The 22,202-nt window shown below is 43.8% G+C and overlaps 1 protein-coding gene across 1 annotated transcript in view; it reads right to left on the bottom strand.

Moving 5' to 3' along the window:
* The window catches only part of LOC134945127 (hemoglobin subunit alpha-1-like), a 155,001-nt gene extending 134,830 nt beyond the window's left edge, over positions 1-20,171 (bottom strand). The window contains exon 1 of the mRNA XM_063934212.1: positions 20,139-20,171. The gene's annotated coding sequence lies outside the window, so the exon portion shown is untranslated. The remainder of the gene's footprint in view (positions 1-20,138) is intronic.
* Positions 20,172-22,202: the final 2,031 nt, after the last annotated feature.

Below are 22,202 nucleotides of genomic sequence, written 5' to 3'. Positions count from 1 at the left end.
GGTTTGAAGGGATGCTGGTGGGATCCGAAAGGTAAGAACGTAAAGCTATTGTTTGTTTTTAAGTCTGTTAAATTTCTGTTTGGTGCCAACTGCGCATGCAACACACGTAACACACGCACACACCTGTATTTTGTGTATTTTGCATATCTACCCGCTTGTTTGCCATTAGCATTGATTACGTGCTGAGAAATTTGTTGCTATTTAGCTAAAAGTAAAAAGTAATATTTAAGGGAGTAAGTGTAAAACACACACGTAGCCTGGCCCAGTTATAAAGGTTTATACAGGAGATACTGTGTGGTGTTTGGTAAGCGATTATAGTTGAATATCGTTTACATTTATAGAAACGTGTTATTTGTGTTACTGCGGGTGTATCCGGCCTTTGTACACGTGTCTCGGACAGCGTGCGAGACTGCGTACGCAACACAAAGGCCTACACACGTGGCGTATATTACGCAACGTGCGTACAGATACGCCCACTAAATACAAATCACACGATAGCATTGTTTTAGTTTAGGCGATACGGTAGCCACGCGATAATAGCACAAATTTGTTCAGTTTCCAATATTTTAGTTTAAAAGATCCTTCTCTTATTGCATCACCTCTGGGATTAGCCTGTTTCACCTGAATGAAAGTAATTTTCTGTACAGAAAAATCGCAGTGTATATGAGTGAGCAAGAGTGAGTGTTCAAACAATAAAGGTTTTGTGAACCCAGAATTCGGGATCACGTAGGAGACCACATCAGGTGAGTGGACACTTGTTGGCGTGGAAGAAGCTTTCTCACGTTAACATTGTATAAGGTATAAAGGAGCAATTAGTATTACAGCAGACCAAAAGGTCGGCGAAGACAGAATTCCGCTGACTAGGTCAAGCGAAGCTCTGAAAACCGTGGCCTGAGAAAGGTCAGAGGTAGAGAGCGCAGCCCTGGGGGTTTGCGTAGTACCCATATAGGCCCGTTCAGATACGCTCCGGCTGAGGTTTCGCACCCTAAACAACCGATTCCGTTGGTCGTTCAGCGGATAAGTAATAGTTACTTATACGCAGTGCGACTGTATCGCACGTTACTGTGTGCATTAGTTAGTTCACCTTGATACCCACTCAATTTGCGGGGTCATAGACGCTAATTGTACACGTAACGTGATTTGTGTAACAGTTTTTTTTTTATTTTAAGGGAGTTTCGCTGGTCACTCAGGAAGTCTCCAACAACTGATATTTACTGGGAGGGGTAGCATACTCCCACACGCTCTCAGTAAATAACGGTTACACAGGGGCCCGAGGTTGGGTACGACCAGCATTGGGCACAGTGTTCGGTGTATTGGCCAACAGGGGCGTGAGTGGGTGAGAGCGCTCGGAGAACTTTCACCGTCGCCTTATCACTGAGTAATTTGGTTTTTGTAAGGAATAGCTGAGAAGGCAATACCTGCAAAGAATGGGGGCCAGTTGCTCAAGTAAGGGACGATCAACAAGGGTTCACGTTGATATTTGTCAGCCCAAAGGGTCGGCGAGGTACATAATGTGTGAGAAATATGGATCACACGCAGAGGTCTTATGCAATGAGTGGGAACGTATGACTGTGAACGATAGGGAACCGTTCCCTAGGGTAGGCAGTTTTAATCCTGAAGTGTTGCAAAATTTAAGGAGAAGGATATGTCTGATAAAATCCAAGAAACAAAGGATTAGACATTATGATTATTTACAGTTATGGCAACAGGAGGGTGAGATACAACAGGGATTAGCTCAAGCAGCTGGTTCCAACCCTAGCAGAAAACTGATAGCAACAGCACCACCACCACCATACATAACAGGAGAGAAAATGGCTACAGAGAATGGCATACTGGTATACGATAAAAGTGCACTTAATAAATGTATTAATGGTGATAAGAGTAAAGTAGATAAGTGTATTGATGCTAATGCTAACCCGTGCAAGTTGTATCCCATCTTAAACTTCCCTCAGGACTACGACCAGGAAGATGAGCCCACCACGATATCGGCACTCTCTCTAGCAGCCACCATACAAGATACTACAGTGGGCTCGGCCCAACCAGTAAGAGCAGTAACGAAGGCCCCTAGTGGAGGGACAGGTGAGGTCGTGTCCACAGGTAAGTACGGTACTGTACATTATGCAGAAACAATTACACCTCACATTGTAGAATCAACCCAGAGTGATGTAATTGAACTTAATCCTGTCAGGGTGATCGCAGTCCCCAATGGAAAGACTGACGCACAGGGAGTCACTCCCATCAGGAACATTGCAATGCATTGCCCCTGGTCCCGGACAGAATTAAAGACAATTATGTCTGAATTTCCCGATCCCAGGAAAGATCTAGCCGCATGTCAAAGGTTTATTAAAGAACTAGGTAACGCCGCTGAACCCAATAACAAAGATTGGCGGACAGTGCTAAGGGCATGCTTGCCCTCTAGTATTGACCCTGTGAAATTTATTACTGATTGTAAATTAGATGAAGAGGTACCTCTCACTGATGAATACAATCAGGAGAATGTTAAACAGATCAATCTGCAGTTAGGAGTATATTTCCCAACTGTTGTCAAGTGGAACAAAATTTTCTCCATTAGACAAAAAGAAGGTGAAACTGCTTCTGACTATTTCCATCGAGCACTAGAGGAAATGGCTAGATACACTGGGGTCCTGGACATTGAGGAAAGTGTGCATCATAGGGAGGTAGTGGTGTCCGTATTAATGGACGGTTTAAAGGAAGTGTTGAGAACAAGGGTACAGAACACTCAACCTAACTGGAGAGGTATCTCGGTGGCTGCATTAAGAGAGTCCGCTGTTGGGCATGATCGGAACATCGTTAGACACAGGGAGTCACAGGGGGATAAGCTGATGGCAGTAAGTATACAGGCCCTTACAACAAGGCCACCTCAGCCTAAGCCCCAGACCCCTGATGGTAAGTCGTATGTGGTAAAATGTTATAACTGTCAGAGGGAAGGACATTACGCACGGAACTGCAACTCTAGAGACCCACATAAGGTATATCGACCCCCTAGACCAGAACATGACACACGGTATGGGGCACGCAAATGGGATCAGGGACCGCAGAGGAGGAGTTATGAGCCACATGCAGGGGAAACAAAGAGGTACCCACCAAAGAGAGACTGGCAGGTCTCTGAAAATTCTCAGTTACCCCCCTCACATATTGTAGCTGCCAACGCGCTGCGGGAGGGTCACAACTTACAATAGGGGTCAGGCCACACCTGTAGTCTGCAGCCAGTGAAATAAATTGTGAGCCTTGGAAGTGAACCTGAGGTCACAATTGATGTAGCTGGTAGATCACTACCTTTCCTTGTAGATACGGGGGCGGCCAAGTCAGTGTTAAATTCAACGGTGGGTATGAAAACCACGGGTAAAACAATTCCAGCAATGGGAGTAACAGGAGTAGTACAACACTACCCTTTAAGTAGACCAGCAGAGATTACGATAGGGCCTTTGCAGACCAAGCACTCCTTATTGCTAGCTGCATCTGCTCCGACTATTCTACTTGGGAGAGATTTACTGTGTGTCATATATTGTACTCCTGAAGGTGTTTTCTTAGATATACCCGAGAATCACGCTCAGGAAGTGCAGGATATGCTAGACTCCCCACAAAGGTTAATGTCACACACTGCTGTTACAGACAGGTGTCCATCCAAGGTAGAGGAAATGATCTCCCAGATACCGGAGTCACTTTGGACCAAAGATGGACAAGACACTGGATTGATGGCAAATGTAGCTCCTGTAGTAGTTCAAGTAAAAGATGGTAGGATAGCTCCAAAAATCCCACAGTATCTTCTGAAGCCAGAGGTGGAGTTAGGAGTGTACCCAGTCATAGAGCGCTTGCTGCAACAGGGCATCCTAGTCAGGACGTCCAGCACTGCCAATAGTCCCATCTTCCCTGTGAAAAAGAGTGGGGGGAGGGGTTACAGGCTAGTGCAGGATCTAAGGGGGATCAACAAAATAGTCGAGAGCCAATTCCCCGTAGTGCCAAATCCAGCTGTCATCCTTATGCAAATCCCTCCCACTGCGAAATTTTTCACTGTTATTGACCTCAGCTCCGCATTTTTCTCGGTACCTCTGCACCCTGACAGCCAATACTTGTTTGCATTCACATACAGAGGAGTACAGTACACCTGGACTCGCTTACAACAAGGTTTCATTGACAGCCCAAGTATTTTCTCACAGGCTTTGCATGATTGTTTACAATCCTTTCAACCTGAGAGCGGATCAGTATTAATACAGTATGTAGATGACTTACTGCTGTGTTCTGATTCACTCGAATCGTCCTTGAAAGACACGAAACAGCTTTTGTTTCATCTTTCTGATACGGGACACAAGGTTTCAAAGGATAAGTTGCAGTTATGCCAGACCAAGGTAAAATATTTGGGACATTGCTTGACACAAGGACTGAGACACCTCACCGCTGATAGAATAAAGGCGATTTGCGACATGACTCTGCCACAAACCCAGCAACAGATTCGCTCTTTCCTAGGAATGTGTGGGTATTGCCGCAACTGGATCCCAGGGTTTTCCATGCTAGCCTTACCTTTGCAAACCAGATCGGATTTCGCACACAGACGAGTCCGAACTGGCATTTGAGAGACTCAAACAGTGCCTATCGCAGGCACCAGCATTAGGTATGCCAGATTATGGGAAACCTTTGAATTGTATGGTACGGAGAGTGCTGGGTGTGCGGCAGGTGTTTTAACCCAGAGACATGGTGATGCCAGCAGGCCGGTAGCCTACTACAGCGCTCAGCTAGACACCGTAGCACGATCCCTCCCCACATGCTTGCAAAGTGTTGCAGCGATAGCATTGCTAGTGAGTAAAAGCGAAGATGTAGTGTTGGGACACAACCTGACCATCCATACACCTCATGCAGTGTCAGCCTTACTGAATTCTGCCCAAACCAGACACGTCTCATCAGCACGGTTTACAAGGTGGGAATTAGCACTAATGGCCCCTGTAAACATCACCATAAGGAGATGCAACGTATCTCCCAGGTGTGCCTGGACAGGCACAAAGGGTGGGGGATGAGAGTGATGGTGAAGGAGGATTTAGTACAGACACTGACACACATGATTGTATGGAATATTTGACCCAAAATTTCACTGCAAGGCCCGACATCAGTGACAACCCACTGGAAGGTGTAGATTTCACTTTTTACACTGACGGTAGTTGCCACAGACAGACGGACTCGGGAGACTTGTGTACTGGATACGCAGTCGTAGATGACAAAGGTACCATAGAAGCGGAACCCCTGGGTCCACCACACTCAGCACAAGTTGCTGGGCTGGTCGCCCTAACCAGAGCGTGTGAATTGGCTAAGGGTAAGTCAGCCAATATCTACACGGATTCTAGGTATGCCTTTGGAGTAGTGCATGATTTTGGGGCCCTATGGCGCCTCAGAAATTTCATGACGGCAGCTGGCACACCCGTGGGGCATGCGACCCACATCAAAAGACTTCTAGCAGCGATACAGGAACCTGACAGAGTGGCTGTTATCAAGTGTAAAGCCCACATGTACAGCCAAGACCCAGTGTCACTTGGTAACAGCCGGGCAGACGAAGCTGCTAAATCAGCAGCCAGCACCCCCATACAGACAGACATCACACAACTGATGGTATTCAATACCGTCAACACACAGAAATTGAGTGAAATGCAAAATGTGTGTTCCCCACAGGAAAAGGCAGTCTGGAGGTCAAAAGGATATGGCCAGGAGTCCTCAGGACTCTGGACAGATGGACAAGGAAAGCCAGTGGCTCCCAGAGCATACCTTCCAAGTTTAGCTGAGGCGGCACATGGTCTGACTCATCTGGGCAAAGAAGGTATGTGCAAGTTGGTAAGAGCCTACTGGTGCGCGCCAGGATTCTCTTCTCATGCGGGTAAGAGAGCAATGACATGCCTCACCTGCTTGAGGAAGAATATTGGAAAGGCAATACCAACAGAACCATCCCATATCCCGCCAACAGACGGCCCTTTTCAGGTGATACAAATTGATTTCATACAATTACCACCCTGTAGAAACTTAAAGTATGTATTGGTTTGTATTGATGTGTTTTCAAATTGGGTAGAAGCGTTCCCCGCTGCCACAAATACTGCTACGTTCACTGCAAAGAAAATTGTGCAGGAATTTGTGTGCAGGTATGGTATCCCTAGGATAATTGAAAGTGATAGGGGTACCCATTTTACAGGTGAAGTCTTTCAGGTAATGTGCAAATTAATGGGAATTAATAGTAAGCTGCATACTCCGTACCGCCCACAGGCGAGTGCGAAAGTGGAAAGAGTAAACAGCACTATTAAGAACAAGTTGAGCAAAGTGATGGCTGAAACTGGATTGTTGTGGCCAGAAGCTTTGCCACTTGTATTGTACAGCATCAGAACCACTCCCAGGTCCCCTCTTAACCTGTCACCCTTTGAGATTCATTTTGGTCGACAACCCCATGTAATGATTGACCCCCAGGATGATTTGAAATGCAACAATGAAGTAACTGTAAAGTATTTGGTTAAGATGAGCAAGCAGTTGAGGAATCCAAACGGCAATCTAAAGCTAGTGATTCCTGATCTGCCAGACAGTAATTGTCATGACATTGAACCTGGGGATTATGTAATGATTCGAAATTTTCTACGCTCAGGTTGCCTGATTGACCGGTGGGAAGGACCGTACCAAGTCTTACTGACCAGCACGACAGCATTGAAGGTTGCCGAAAGAGAGACTTGGGTCCACTCGTCCCACTGTAAGAAGGTCGCTGACCCAGAGAAAGCCCGTGACAAAGAGCAGAGTATAGAGGAAACCATATCACTGGAGTGCCTGTTCCGGGAAAGTTGAGAGGCAGGACTGTTGTCACGGCACCTGAGCACAGAGAACTACAAGATCAGAGGTGGTTATCGCACCAGTTTTCTTTCCCTTCTAATTATTTTCTTTACCTCCCATTACCACTCTTTCTTTCTCCTCCTGCAAGATGGACTTACCCCAAGAGACTGTGTTCCGGGTTTTCCTGTTGACCCTGTTGTTGACCAGAACAGTCTGTTTCGGTGAGAGTACCAGAGAGGTCGAGAAAGGATCTGGAATGGGTTCTGATGACAAGGACGGATTCGTAGAATTCCAAGAGCAACACAATCACCGAGCAAAGGCGAGTATCAGAAAACGATCTGGTAGTCATGACACTAGGAGACATTGTGAAGGAGGATTGTTAGCTGAAGAGAATTGTATCTGTAGGAATTGTGAAAACATAGTTGAGGACGGGTGCATCCAGAGATGTCAGTCCAGCCTTAATATCAACATGGACCGTCATCCATTGAGTGACTATCACTCATTAGTGGGTAAAGTTTTAAACCAAACGGAATGCTGGGTGTGCTCACAAGTACCTCAAGGTCATAGAAAGTCAGGACTAGTGCCGTACTCTTTAACAATAGGTGAGGTACTTAAATTAAGGGGTGGGAGACCGGTGGACAAGAAATTTAATATTTCTAGGCCTCCTAGTTTGAAGCTCCACCAATATCATGTGGATAGGTCCTTAGTATGTTTTAACATTTCCAATCCCCGAAAGCCGGGAAATTGGGAAGTGACATGGAACAACCAAACCATGGCATTTTCACACAGAGCCGATAGAATGCCCGTAGACTCAGAACTTATATGCCAAATAGCCAACGTGGGAGATATTTTCAGTATAGGTATACTCTAGGAAGTAGGACCATGCGGGTTGGAGAAGTATCACCAGGATACTGTGCGCATATCATACAGCCTGATATGTGTACTGAACAGATGAGAAAGTTAGGGATAGAATTTTTCACCTGGAAGGTTTGCAATATGGTGATGTCATATTCTGTCCCATATGTCCTCCCCGATGATGCATATTTCATATGTGGGAGGAAGGCGTATAAGTGGCTTGCCCCAAACTCAGAGGGATTGTTTTACATTGGAAGAGTGTTGCCAGAAGTAATGACCATTACCCATGATAAGATGAAAGACGTTCAGCGCAATGCTCAAGCTCCTTACACTCACACTCACTACGAACACATTGTTAAGAGACACCTTATAGATAGGACAGAGCACGCAGTCTCTGATTTGATCCACGAATCCACGGGGATTCAATTCCTACTCGCGTTAGATATCACCCATACCGCCAGAGGAATTATAAATTATAGGTATATTCATGCGCTAGCAAACCTGATAGACAATATCACCGAGATGTATGATGACACCTTCAGGTATACTGGGAGGGAATTGCAAGCTTACAAAACGGAACTGATCCAGCACAGGATGGTTCTCAATTACATCACAGCGGTGACAGGCGGGTATTGTGTCTCCCTAGCAACTCAGTATGGTGTGAAGTGCTGTACGTATATCACAAACAGCACTGATGACCCAACCGAGGTCATAGATCAAAAGATGGACGATATCTTGCAATTGAAGTGGGAGTTCCGAAGGAGACACAACCTTACCCTTACTGCTGTGAGTAATGAACTGACCGGCTGGGTTTCATGGTTGAACCCACGCAATTGGTTCTCAGGTTTAGGAGAATGGGCTCAAAATGTTATCGTGAATGTTGGGAAATTTCTCTTGTGTATCCTGGGAGTTGTCATAATGATTGGTTTGATATTTAGATGTGTTTGGATTTTAATGCATTGCAAGCGCAGTACCAAATTGATGAGTTTGAGGAGCGAGGGCATTGTTACAACAACTGGTTTGATTTATGACCCATCAATCGAGACAATGTTGTGATAAGACGTGATTCCACGGTCTGTTTCTTTCACCCGTTTCTCCTTTGTTTTTCTCCAAGGTAAAAAGACATCCACTCGGAAGAAGATTTTGATGAACATTTCTACAGACCTTTGATGAACTTTTTCACAGACTTTGCGAGACACTTTAGAGACTTTAACTTTCTATGGACACTTGACAAACTTTGCTTATCACCCACAGCAAAGATACACCTATCCGGACAAGACTTCGACAGACATCCAAGGACAATTACACACAATATCATATGAATGTATTTGTGACATACGTTTCTTATCTTCATCTCTATGATCTTCAGGTAGTGACACACATAGTCGACAGGTGATATAGGTACATATATTAGCACTCACATATTTCCCCCCCCCCATGTATCATCAACTAATGTGCACCCCATTTGTTGGAACAAGAAGCCGAAAAGAGCTCGGTAGTGTTTGTTAGCCCACTTACATACCCTTAATACGGGATAAGAAGGATTTAATGTATACTTCGCAATACCTCGAAGCTTATCTAGAACATGTACGGCACGATGATACATGACCCCTCAGACATGAATTTCATACATACATGCTTTTACTATCCCACTAGGTCATACATTTCCCACCTTCTCCTCTCCTCCCTCCACCCAATCATTTATAGGTATTTCATTGTATTGTATATTTTTCTGCTAAATTGTTTGGATAGTGGCAGTTATTGTTGACTGCCAAAGGGTGGACTGTCAAAGTCGAAAAATATCATGATGCATACCCCTTGTACTAACCCCTCATGCACATGCATGCTGCTCGTGCACCTGTTCCCCCATGCGTACACATACCCGCAAGTTGCGTAGGGGACGCTCCAGCGTCTCGTGCGCATAAGATGTGTATTTACAGCGGAGTTTGTGAGCATGTAGCGTGCGACTCGATCATAGCATATTTAACCCAAATAGTGCATTTTGTAATTAATATTCCCCTAGACCATGTCAGTGAGTGTGATTAGTTTAAACTGTTCCTGGACAGAGGGATTCCTCTTTGCATGATAGGAAGGGTCAGATAAAGGTTGAAAGGTGGTGTCTAGTATCCAGCTGTAGGGTATTTTAAGAATAACATTCCGATGATAGTTAGGAAAGGATCGCTCGCTCCTGTGTATAGTTATGTACAGAAGTAGATTATGAACATTAACTGTATTTGCTGTAAATTACACATGCGGCGGGAATCCTGAGGATACCACCCACAAGAGCAGTTGGGGAAAGACACAGCCCACCTGTTCAAATCCACCTATGACTTTTGCTGTAATGTAGAGACACATCCCTGTGTCCAATGAACAATGAGATTACAGGTACCATTGTATTGTGAATGTATGTTGTGTATATAAAGACCACTGTTGCCTGGCCAGCCTCATGTCTCTGAAGGCTTTCTACCTGATTAGCTGAGGACTGGATTCCAGGTCACGCTTTCAAAAGATTCCCCACGTATGTATATTCTCTGTAGCCATTGTTCGTCTTATTCTCTGTTATTATGTTAGATGTCTGTGTTAGCTTGTAGTGTATAACTTGTACTGTTTTCCCCTTTTTCTCTGAATAATCCACGGCGGTGTTAGAGCTGCTGTGGTTGTAACCAAACCCGTGTGTTGTGTTTTCACTTTCCTGCAAAGGGCTCTCTTAGCGTCTCAATCGCTCAAACAGCCTACACATTGTTAAGGTTTTTAAGCGTTACATCATTACAGTATTTGACTACTAAGGTTTAGAGGATAAGCATATTCTTACTGTGTTTTATTAACAAGGTTTAAAGGTTATCAACTGTGTGTGCGCCCGCTGTGTGTATTCCGTACACTCAGCGCAGTGTGTGTACACCAAGTGCGTACCACGTGCGGGACTCTGTACGCAAATAGCATACAAAGTGCGTAGCACGTGCACGTGGTCTAGCGGCCATAGCGGCTCCACGGAAATAGTGTATAGCTTTATGTTTGAAGATAATAATTGACATTATCACTGGCTAGGATCATAGTTGGGATAATTTTATTAGGGATCCCTCTTCTGGCTAGAATCAGCCGTTCAACTTCCATGCCATCAAACATAGCCGCAGTAAGGCCTGATAGATGAACTGGCCCTGTTGCAGAAGATCATCACGAAGAGGTAGAGGCCACGGATCCTCGAGAAGCATCTCAAGAAGGTCCGCGTACCTGGCCCTTCTTGGTTAGTCCGGAGCAATGAGCATTGCTTGAACCTTTTCCCTTTTTATTCTTTTGAGAATTCTCGGGATCAGAGGAAGTGGAGGAAACATGTACACCATCTGATAGACCCATGGAGTCATCAGAGCATCAACCGCCACTGCCTGTGGGTCTCTCAACCTGGAACAATACCGCTTGAGATTCTTGTTGAGACGAGAGTCCATCATGTCGATTTGTGGATATCCCCACTGATGTGTCAAGCACCTGAACACTTTCGGGTGAAGGCCCCACTCCCCCGGGTGCTGGTTATGTCTGCTGAGGAAGTCTGCTTCCCAGTTGTCTACTCCCGAAATGAAGACCGCTGAGAAACGCCACAGAATTATTTTCTGCCCAGAGGAGAATTCTTGACACCTCTGACATTGCTGCTCTGCTTTTCGTACCGCCCTGTTGGTTTATGTACGTCACTGTCGGGCCCAGTCCTGAAGAAGATAAGAGGCCTGCAGAAGGGCGTTGTATATGGCCCTGAGTTTTAGAATGTTGATTGGTAGGACAACTTCCTGACTTGATCATCTTCCTTGAAACTGCACCCTCTGGGTGACTGCTTCCCAACCTCGGAGGCTTGCATCTGTGGTTAACAGGATCCAGTCCTGAATTCCGAACCTCTGACCATCGATGAGGTGAGAGGTCTGTAGCCACCACAGAAGGGAGATCCTTGCTTTTGGTGACAGACGAATCCTCTGGTGCATGTGAAGATGCAATCCAGACCATTTGTCCAACAGATCGAGCTGGAAGGGTCTTGCGTGAAACCTTCTGTATTGAAGCACCTCATAAGAGGCCACCATTTTACCCAGAAGGTGAATGCATAGATGCACCAATATCCGGGTTGGCTTCAGGACATCTCGAACCATCGACTGGATTACCAATGCCTTTTCCAATGGAAGGAACACTTTCTGTGACTCCGTGTCCAGTATCATTCCCCCAGCAATGGGAGTCTCCGTGTTGGCTTTAGGTGAGATTTCGGAAGGTTCAGAATCCACCCGTGATCCTGGAGAAGTTTGGTTGAGAGGCCAATGCTGTCCACCAACCTCTCCCTGGACGTCGCCTTTATCAGAAGATCGTCCAGGTACGGAATTATGTTCACTCTCTGCTTGCGGAGTATAAACATCATCTCTGCCATCACCTTGGTGAACACCCTCGGTGCCGTGGAGAGACCAAATGACAGGGCCTGGAACTGGTAGTGACAGTCCTGTAGTGCAAACCGTAGATAAGCCTGGTGAGGCGGCCAGATCGGAATGTGAAGGTACGCATTCTTGATATCCAGAGACACTAGGAATTCCCCTTCCTCCAGACCTGAGATCACCGCTCTCAGACTCCATCTTGAACTTGAACACTTTTAAGAAAGGGTTCAAGGACTTGAGGTTCAGAATTGGTAATACCAAACCATCCGGTTTTGGTACTACAAACAAGTTGGAATAGTACCCCTTGTTGTGTAGATGAGGTGGAACTGGAACAATGACTTGAGTCTGTACCAGTTTTTGGATGGCATGCTATAAAGTTATACTTGCCTTTTGTGAAGCTGGTAAGCCTGATTTGAAGAATCTGTGAGGTAGGAGCTCTTGGAACTCCAGTCTGTAGCCCTGGGAAATGAGATCTATTACACAGGGATCCTGGCACGAACTTGACTAGATGTGAATGAAGAATTGCATTCGGGCTCCCACCTGACAGACCTGAGCTCTGTTCCTGAACACCTGGTGCTGGTTTGCGTGGTTTACCTCTTGCGCCTCTAGAGGCTGAGGAACCACCTCTGGATTTTCCCTTAAACTTGGCTGTCCGAAAGGACTGTAAATTTGAAGCTCAATAAGCTCTCCTGGCTGGGGGAGTTGCAGAAGGAAGATACGTAGACATACCAGCAATAGCTTTGGAGATCCCGACTAGCGGGTCACCAGCCATTATGGTGGCATGAGGGTACGGAGAAACACGGCTTCTAACCGGGGTGGAATGTGTCTCCAGACATAGTACACAGCTGCGTCTCAGTACACAGTACCCACACTGGCAAAACAGCCTTAAAACGGTTTTCTCTCCATCTTAAGCAACAGAAAATGTGGAGAAGATGATGTTCATCAAAATGAATTATAAATTCCTCCGACATTTTCCAGCAATTGCCTCCAGAAAGTACACAGGGACCTGTGATGGTGGATTCCAGTGGGGACGAATTAATACTCTGTGTGGAGGAGGATGTACACAGTGAAAGGGGTGAGGAATCAGAGGATGAGGATGAGGTGGACATCTTAACTCTGTAGAGCCAGTTTGTGCAAGGAGAGATTGATTGCTTCTTTTTTGGTGGGGACCGAAACTAACCAGTCATTTCAGCCACAGTCGTGTGGTAGACCCTGTCGCTGAAAATATTGGTTTGTTAAAAGTGTGCATGTCCTGTTTATACAACATAAGGGTGAGTGGGAGGGCCCAAGGACAATTCCATCTTGCACCTCTTTTTTATGTATCTTTGCCTCATGTGCTGTTTGGGGACTATTTTTTTAAGTGCCATCCTGTCTGACACTGCAGTGCCACTACTAGATGGGCCAGGTGTTTGTGTCGCCCACTTGGGTCGCTTAGCTTAGTCATCCAGTGACCTCGGTGCAAATTTTAGGACTAAAAATAATATTGTGAGGTGTTCAGAATAGACTGGAAATGAGTGGAAATTATGGTTATTGAGGTTAATAACACTATAGGATCAAAATTTCCCCCAAATTCTATGATTTTAGCTGTTTTTGAGTTTTTTTTTAAATCACCCGAATCCAAAACACATCTGAATCCAAAACCCGAATTGGTGGTTTTGCCAAAATGTGTCTGAAACCAAAATACGACCGCGGACCCAAATCCAAAACAAGAAAAATGCCCGCTGCACATCTCTAATTGAGACCCTTAGGGATCATATTCATAGACTGATCCAAATGTACAAAACATTAGCGGACATCACTATTCCTAAATTAAAGATCCTAAACACATACACCTACTCCACAATAGATCACATTAGTGCTCAAGTACTTCTATTCATAGAAAGCCGTTTAAACCGAGCTGTGCATTGAGACCCTTAGACCTCATTGTGCCCAGTCTGAATAACCATTCAAACTCACGCTGCAGTAATTAAAGAGGTCTATTCCAACCTCTGGTATGTGATCAATCATTCTGTACCGCAATGTTTATGGATGCGCCGCCCTGCTAAAGTGCCTAGCAACAGGCTGTTCATTATCACCCTTAGCAATAGCCATCCGAATAGAATACCGATGGGCCGCCATCCACTCTTTGAAAGTACGCTCAGTCTTACCTATATAGCTTTTAGCGCATGGGCACAAAATCTGATAAATTACAAATTTAGTGTTAAAGGTAAGTTGATGTCTGATCTGGTAAGTTTTTCCAGATGAAGGATGGTTAAAGGTATCCCCTGGTATTAAAAATTGACAAGTCGTACATGAACATTTAATATTACTTACCATTAATAGACTTACCATTATTGGAAAAATCTAAATTAATGCCTAGTTTCAGAAGAGGTAGAAACCTTAAAGACCGCCTTGTCAAATTAGACATTACAGATATGGGTAAGAAACAGCCAGAACATTTTCTAACTAGAAAAAATGGCTGTTATAAATGCCTGGGATGCGTAACATGCAGGGCACTCCTAGCGGGAAGTACATTTGGACATCCCCATACAGGTAAAAGATTTTCAATTAGATATGCGCTGACTTGTAGTACCATGTTTGTCGTGTATATGCTAACCTGCCCTTGTGGGTTGGCATATATAGGTAAGACACAGCGACAATTTAAAGAACGCATGGCTCAACACAGAACTGCAATCAGACATGCATTAGAAATGGGAAAAAGTGAACAACCTGTAGCTAGACATTTTATACAGGCAAGACATAGTGTCGCTAGTATTCGCGCTATTATTATAGACCATATTCCGTTCAAAATACGAGGGGGCAATCGTGCCAAGTTGCTCCTACAAAAAGAATGTTGGTGGATCCATACTTTAGATACAATATCACCAAAAGGTCTAAATGAATCCTTGGGACTACAATGTTTTTTGTGAGTTCAGCATGTTAAGTAAGACTGTAGCATTCTTTGGTAGCCTATTATTAATGAAATAAATTGTAACAATATTTGAATTATTAGGTATGGTTAGCTTCCGATATTGTAGTGATACTGTAGCGCTATGATACTATGAATTAGTAACCATATATCGACAAGATAATACATCAGTAGTAATAATGCTGCTTGAAATATGTGCAACAGAGATTGTAACATTTCTGTATGTATTCTTTTTTGTGAAGTTCAGAAGGTTGCTAGGCGACCGGGACTCTCCTGCCGGTAGACGCGGCGCGATGATGTCACGGATCCCGCGACACTGAGTTCAGACGCGGGCTCCGTGAATCGGGCGGGCGGCGCCGGCCGGGTGAGTACACCTGTAACCAGTCTTTGTTAATTGGTGTGGGTATTTATATGTATGTGTTGTGCACTGTTGTATTCAAGCTGTCCCTGACGACGGGGGATTGTCCCCGAAACGTAGGACCCTAATAAAGGACATTTTAACTAAGTTCTACAGTCTGGTGAGTGCTGCTTATATTCCGCTTCTATATATATATATATATATATATATATATATATTTATGTGTAAATTATACTAAAAGGGAAAATGCGATAGTGCTTTGCTTGATGGGTTTATATATTCATGTGGGCATGTATAAACATGTAAATATATGTGTATGTAGATAGATTTGAGGGGATAACATATTTATAATTTATTAAATTATACAGTTAATGTGGTAGGAATGCAGGTGCTTGACATTGTAGCCTATAGTAGAGCAGTACAATGGAAAACAGACGGGGGGGGCTATGTGGGCGCAGCCGCCGCTGTCAGTTATCATTATGTCTCGCACTGACAGCTCTGACAGAAAAGTCTAGAGGGGTCACGAGCGCCTGAGCACCCACGCGAGCGCTATATTAGCTACTGACTTGGGGGGAACAGCGCGCGGCTTCGGGAAGGGAGCCGCACGAGCCGGGGGTCTGGAGGGGAATAGAGCTCCCCGCTGGCAATCAGGCAGTCTGCAGATCCCTCTGTTAGCACACGCACCCTGATGCTCACCACTGCTAAGAGCTGTAAACTTGCTGTAAACTACACAGCAGCGGTTGAGACTAGGGGCAGCGTTGCCACACAGAGCTAGCCGGGCGGAGAGCGGAGGCGTGCCAGGAGCGGGCAGCGGAGGCAGAAGTGACCGCTGAGGTGGTGTACCTGTCCTCTGTGCCCCCAGTGCCGGCGGAGAAGGGAGAAGTACCGCGTCGCTGAAGCGACGCTGCTACCAGAGCGGCCGTGACGTCCAGGTGGGCGGCCGCAGGTAAAAGGCAGCGGGAGAAGCAGTAGAAGGAATGCGGCGCCGTGGCAGCTGAGACATCAGTGGCCCCCTCCTTAAGACTTCTCATCAGAGGCGGACTCAGGGACGTGCGGTGAGCTAAATAACTCGGTAGTCACTGGCTAGCACCTGAGCCAGATTTACATGCAATATATGAGCCAAAGGGTACATCTGGGCATTATACACAGGTGCAGCAGTATAAACTCCTGGAAATTTGGTGAGTTTTGATCAGAGATGTGCGGAAAAGTTAGCCAGGTGAGGCACTGCCTCACCTGCCATAGACTTTTTACTCCAGAGTTTTGGCTATAAAAAATATTAGAATAATGCAAAGAAGATATTTTTAGCATATTCTTTGTATTTTTCATATACTTTATACAGTCAAAACTCTGGCACAAACGTTAGTATGACAGAAAGGCTCTGCCTCACCAGCCTCACCCCACCGCACGTCACTGGAGGCGGTGTCCTAAGGCAAGGCTCCAGTAAGCTGCAGAGGGGCGGCGCATATCACTGGCAAGAACACCTCACACCAGCGCTGCTGCAGGACGGAGTAAGTGTATAACCAGCCATTTACACTACACTTAGCACGACAAGTAATGGGAGGCTATTGAACATTCAGCCAAGCATAGACTGGGATTAAGACGATCACCACTGGGCAGCAGCTAATGAGGATTCGGTAACAGTGGGTATTAAGCATAAGGAAGATAGCAGGTCACTGTAGCCATAACTGATAGTGACGCATAATAACAGTGTCACATAAGACATTATTATAGAGCCAAGGAGCAGTAGGGAGGTACTGTGTGTATGTAATTATTGGAGTAAATATTCCACATCCACCGTTAAGAGCTCCAAATTTGTAAATGGCATTACTTTAATTTTTGTAAAGGAGAAGGAGAACCAGAGCTACCTCATTGTAGCGTTAAAGGAGAGAAAAGAGAAGCAAAAATACTGTACTATTGGGGCACACACTGAGGAGTGATTTAATTATCACTTCTCCTTTAAAACTTAACTTTTATTATTGTTATCATAAGAATGATGTGAAATATCTTTATTTGGACTGCAAGTTGAGGCGAAACATAGAGGTTAAATCACAGCTAATCACAAAGCTATGAGTATATAGCTGAGAAGTGTTAATAGTGAACTATAAGAACGAAATAAATACTTAAACTTATATTATCTATGAAATATGCAGATTAAATAAAAACCGTTCCTATATTAATAGACTCTGGATATATAAGGGTGGTGCATAATTTATTGATCCAGTAATACACCCCATAATGAGGTTTTACCATATGTAAACTGAAGTGTATTAACTACGTTTACATGTACGGATCTGAATGTGATTAGCTGAGAAGGTGCCACCAGTCCTAAATAATGAGGATGCTTCCCCTCTAAGGACAATTATTTGTGAACACCAAATTATCCTATCACATATCAAACTTGTACTAACATCGAATATCAAGAGAGATATATATCCTCTAAGGTGTATTATACAACTGAACCTGATCTAGTGCATCACCTGTATTGGAGATATATATATATATATATATATATATATATATATATATATATTATTTTTTGGGGGACGGTGTATTATGTTCACTATATTCACTACAACAACATCCCTCAGTGCAATAGTATGATTACCGAATATTGCAAATGACCTGCATGACAAATTAACATGTGGTTAAAGTGTCCTCTATTCAAATCAGATGCAGCAATAATTGATTTATATGTTTTGGTCTGAATTCAATATATAATTTTGAATCATCATTGTAATATTAATAAGACCTATACTCCCCAACACACCACCTATACCATAGGAATTCAAGACTCATACATACTAATTGCCAATGTCCCACCAATATATCCTATGAGAATGTACAGGAATATAGTTCCTATAAAAGTATTGTTTATCATTAAAGAGTGAGATTAACATTGGCAGATATAGCGTGGATGAATTAGAAGTAAAAAATGAATTACTGGCTCAACGTAGGATACATACCATATTGTTAGGACAATAGAATAAAACACGCTGACACACATTTTTAATCTTTATTCACATTTATTACTTTCATTGCACCTTTGTATGTTTTGTCTATGTCAATAATTTTAACCTCTATGTTTCGCCTCAACTTGCAGTCCAAATAAAGATATTTCACATCATTCTTATAATAACAATAATAAAAGTTACGTTTTTTAGGAGAAGTGATAATTAAATCACTCCTCAGTGTGTGCACCAATAGTACAGTCTTTTTCCTTCTCTTTTCTTGTCTACATATATCATAGCTGTAGTTGGTAGCACCCCTACAAGGAATGGTAATTACCAATAAATTATAGGGGTTTCTTGTGGAACTTATGTTCCAAATTCTTATTTAATTAATTGTGTGTGTGCAGATACATCTCTACTTCTAGCGTTAAAGGAGACAAGGTGAATATAAGGGATATATACATATATATTCAGGAGTCAGCAGGACCCAAGATAAGATAGGGACATTAGGAGTGACTCAAAGACAGGGTCCCAGAGTTGATGCTCACACAATTGGTGCAAGAGCAACGCCCACGTGGGAGGAGCCGGGGGAGCGCTTTGCAGCAGCGCAGTTAAGAAGTGGACGTGGGTAAATTATCATTCATGCTGTATAAAGTCATACAAACCATGGAGGATAGTTAGCTGTGCTTAGACTGGGGTTATAGAAGAAAGAAACTAACAGTCCAGAGACTGATAACACTAATGTGCATTGTCAATGTAAAGAGGCAGAGGGAGCATAGGAAGTAACCGGGATTACTGTCCAACTATAGAAAGTGCAGAGAAACTGATCTGTGATAGTATTATACATTTGAAGTAACCAGCTACATGTAACCCTTTGCATCAATTCAGGACATGCTTGGAGGTGAGACAGTGAATTTATACTGCACTAAATGTAAATCTTTAAAAGCTACATAGGCAATGTGTGTGTCTGCTTAAGAGGTTAGTAAGGCCAGAGGTACGGACATTACAGCGCTATTATAGCGTAGAGGCAACTGAGGAGGGAAGAGTCCATTAACAGCATAGAATTAACTCAATCTCTTGTGTCATCTACTTGAATAATCTGCTGTTAAATGATTTAGCTGCGCTGTGAATCAGTTGGAAAGTGATAAGATGAGACTGTCTACAAAAGTAAAATAAATTAAAATGCAAATCCGAAGGACTTGAGCGAACAGAGACTGTGAGCGCACTCCACTTAGTATTTTCAACCAGGATGTTGCCCAAAGACAGTAATTAAACCTCAAACCTGTAGGGTTAGAGGGGATTTATTTGTTTGGAGCACAATAGACTACAGCTACTTTAGGGAAACACTGTTACACACATTTGGATACATCACCTTTCTAAACAGCTCTTTACAGAACAGTACAGCTGCAGTTATCCTTTTATTGAGAGAAAGACTGTTACATTTATACTAGGAAAAGATACTTTCTTGTATCAGGGAAAGGAAACATAAGTAGCATTACATAAGACGGAAATTGTTACAAAACAAAGGCAGAGATACATATTGTATTTACTGAGGGGAGAAGGAAACCTGAATATTATTGCTAAAGGATGGTGTAAGATATTCTGTATAAATGTCGTTATTTACTATATTTTATGGGCCCTTAAAGTGCACTATCACACTAAGAGTACCCGGGTCACTCTAACACCTATAGGTGTTATTCCAAAGAACTGTTATTTTTTGTATTGCATGCAGGTACTGTATATAGGCCTGGGATAAAAGGGGGGGTTATTAGGGTTTAGTAATTTCAATGTGCATATGTAATTGGTGAACTGTTGATGTATCCTCAAACTATTTAGTAATAAGCATTAAAGTGTTGTACTATACATACCATATGTGTTTGGCCTGGAAGTCGATCCGAAGGGCCTAGGAGAGGAAGAAAAACAGGTATTTATTATAGTTTATTATAGTCATAAAGGAATCAATCACCAAATAAATATCAGGCTTTCTCAAGCAAGCCTTAACTGTAGTTGATCACTACATATAGCTTGAGTGGAGGCACTATTGTCAGGTAATCATCCCTTAGTATAATACTCAAGTATCCCCCTGTCTACAGTATTAAGGGAGGGGTTACAAAGAGGACAGTGGCCCTCATTCAGATGTGGTTGGAGGTGCAGCCTGATGCGCAAAGTACCAATGTTCAGTACTTTGCGCATGTGCAGTACTATATTCTGCATGTGCGCAAACGGGTCCTGTGACACAGGATGCAGGGACAGCATAAGACTGTCAGTGATCGGCAATGGGCTTCGTTTGTGAAAATGGAAGTTTGTCACCTCCATTTATGGGGAGGGAAGAGGCCAGGGATCACTGTTGAATCTCTGTTGGGAGGTGCCGCAAGCTGCCAGATGATGCCGAGGAAGATCCAATACTGCGTCCTTGGAGTCCACACCTCATAAAACTGCAAATCATGGGGTCTATACTGTATATAAGCAATTTAACTGGTTAATATTTGTTCCAAAAATAACCGTAAGTTGTAGATTTTTGTAATAAAATTATGTTAATACTAGTGTCAGGTCTGTGATGTTTTGTGTTCCTGAATGGAACTTGAGTGGGCCATTGGTGGAAATTGGGGTCTGAAATCTGAAGGGTCTGATATAGTTACTGTGCATATGCTGGCATAAGGAGATTCATGGCTGTGGTATTGAATAAGACTGGTAGATGATTTGGTAATAAGAGCTGAGACAGCATTGGCACAGGGAGTACTCTGGGTTTGAGATTTCCGGCAGGCACTGGGGAGTTGGATAATACCCAATCCAGAGGCATTGAGTCTAAACACACCAGTGGTCTTCTCCAGGGACCTCCGCAAGGGGGTTTGAGCTTTGCTGTATCCGGTGTGCAGGTCGCGGCCCTTTAGGTGGGTCTCCCAGTGACTCTATCAGGGTCACTCTGATAATACTGAGACCAATTAAACATCCTAACACCTGATGGATGACCATGTGCATGAATAAACCCTTAACACTTAACTTAATTCGAAAATAAAAACGCGGAGACTTAGATTTGGCAGAAATTGTTAGCTGATTTATTCAATAAATTCTGACTTAAATGGCTGGAATAAAAGGTTTAGGGGTCTATTTACTAATCCTTGGATGGAGATAAAGTCGCTGGAGCTAAAGTGCCAGCCAATCGGCTCCTAACTGTCATTTTTCAAACACAGCCTGTGGCATAGCAGTTAGGAGACGATTGGCTGGCACTTTATCCCCAGTGACTTTATCTCTATCCAAGGCTTAGTAAATAGACCCCTAAATAATGGTGGCCAAGAAAGAACATCTAACTTCTACGCCAACCCGTACAACTGTACCAACTTAACACTCAGCCTTATGGGAGCACACAGACAAAACTCAACCGGAGGAAAAAACGTAAAACCTGCTGAGGGACATATAATTGGAGCCAATTAGCCGAATTAGAATGAAGAAGCCAAATTAAGTCCTTCGGTTCAGGTAAAAAATCATCAAAAACTCTGGACACACTGCTGTCAACCTAATCCCCGAGTAGGTTGGACAGGGGAAGGCAAACACAGACCATAACAACCAAATCATGACATATACAACTTAACCCACAGTAAACATCAACACAAAAGATTAGGTCTAATATAACGCTTATAACTGGTAGACCTCCAATGACCCAAAACTTTGATGTTACCGACGGGCAAACCTGCCGCCGCCACCACCGTGGCCGCACCTATACTAAAGCATTGAGTACCAACGTCGCAAGGGGAAAGGCCAACACTGGAAAGGCAGCGATGCAGCATCCAACTAAACTGATATTTAGTTAGAGGCGAGCCGTCACAGTGCAACAACCAAGAACCCTCCGAGGAAGGCCTGACCGAGGCATAATGAACAGCCAGAGACACTGGACAGATGCTCAAGGAAAATGAGGGACCCAAGGAAACTCATTG

This window comes from Pseudophryne corroboree, chromosome 7, assembly GCF_028390025.1.
Source record: "Pseudophryne corroboree isolate aPseCor3 chromosome 7, aPseCor3.hap2, whole genome shotgun sequence".
In the NCBI taxonomy this organism is placed as follows: Eukaryota; Metazoa; Chordata; class Amphibia; order Anura; family Myobatrachidae; genus Pseudophryne; species Pseudophryne corroboree.
This window is presented reverse-complemented; position numbering and strand designations above follow the sequence as displayed.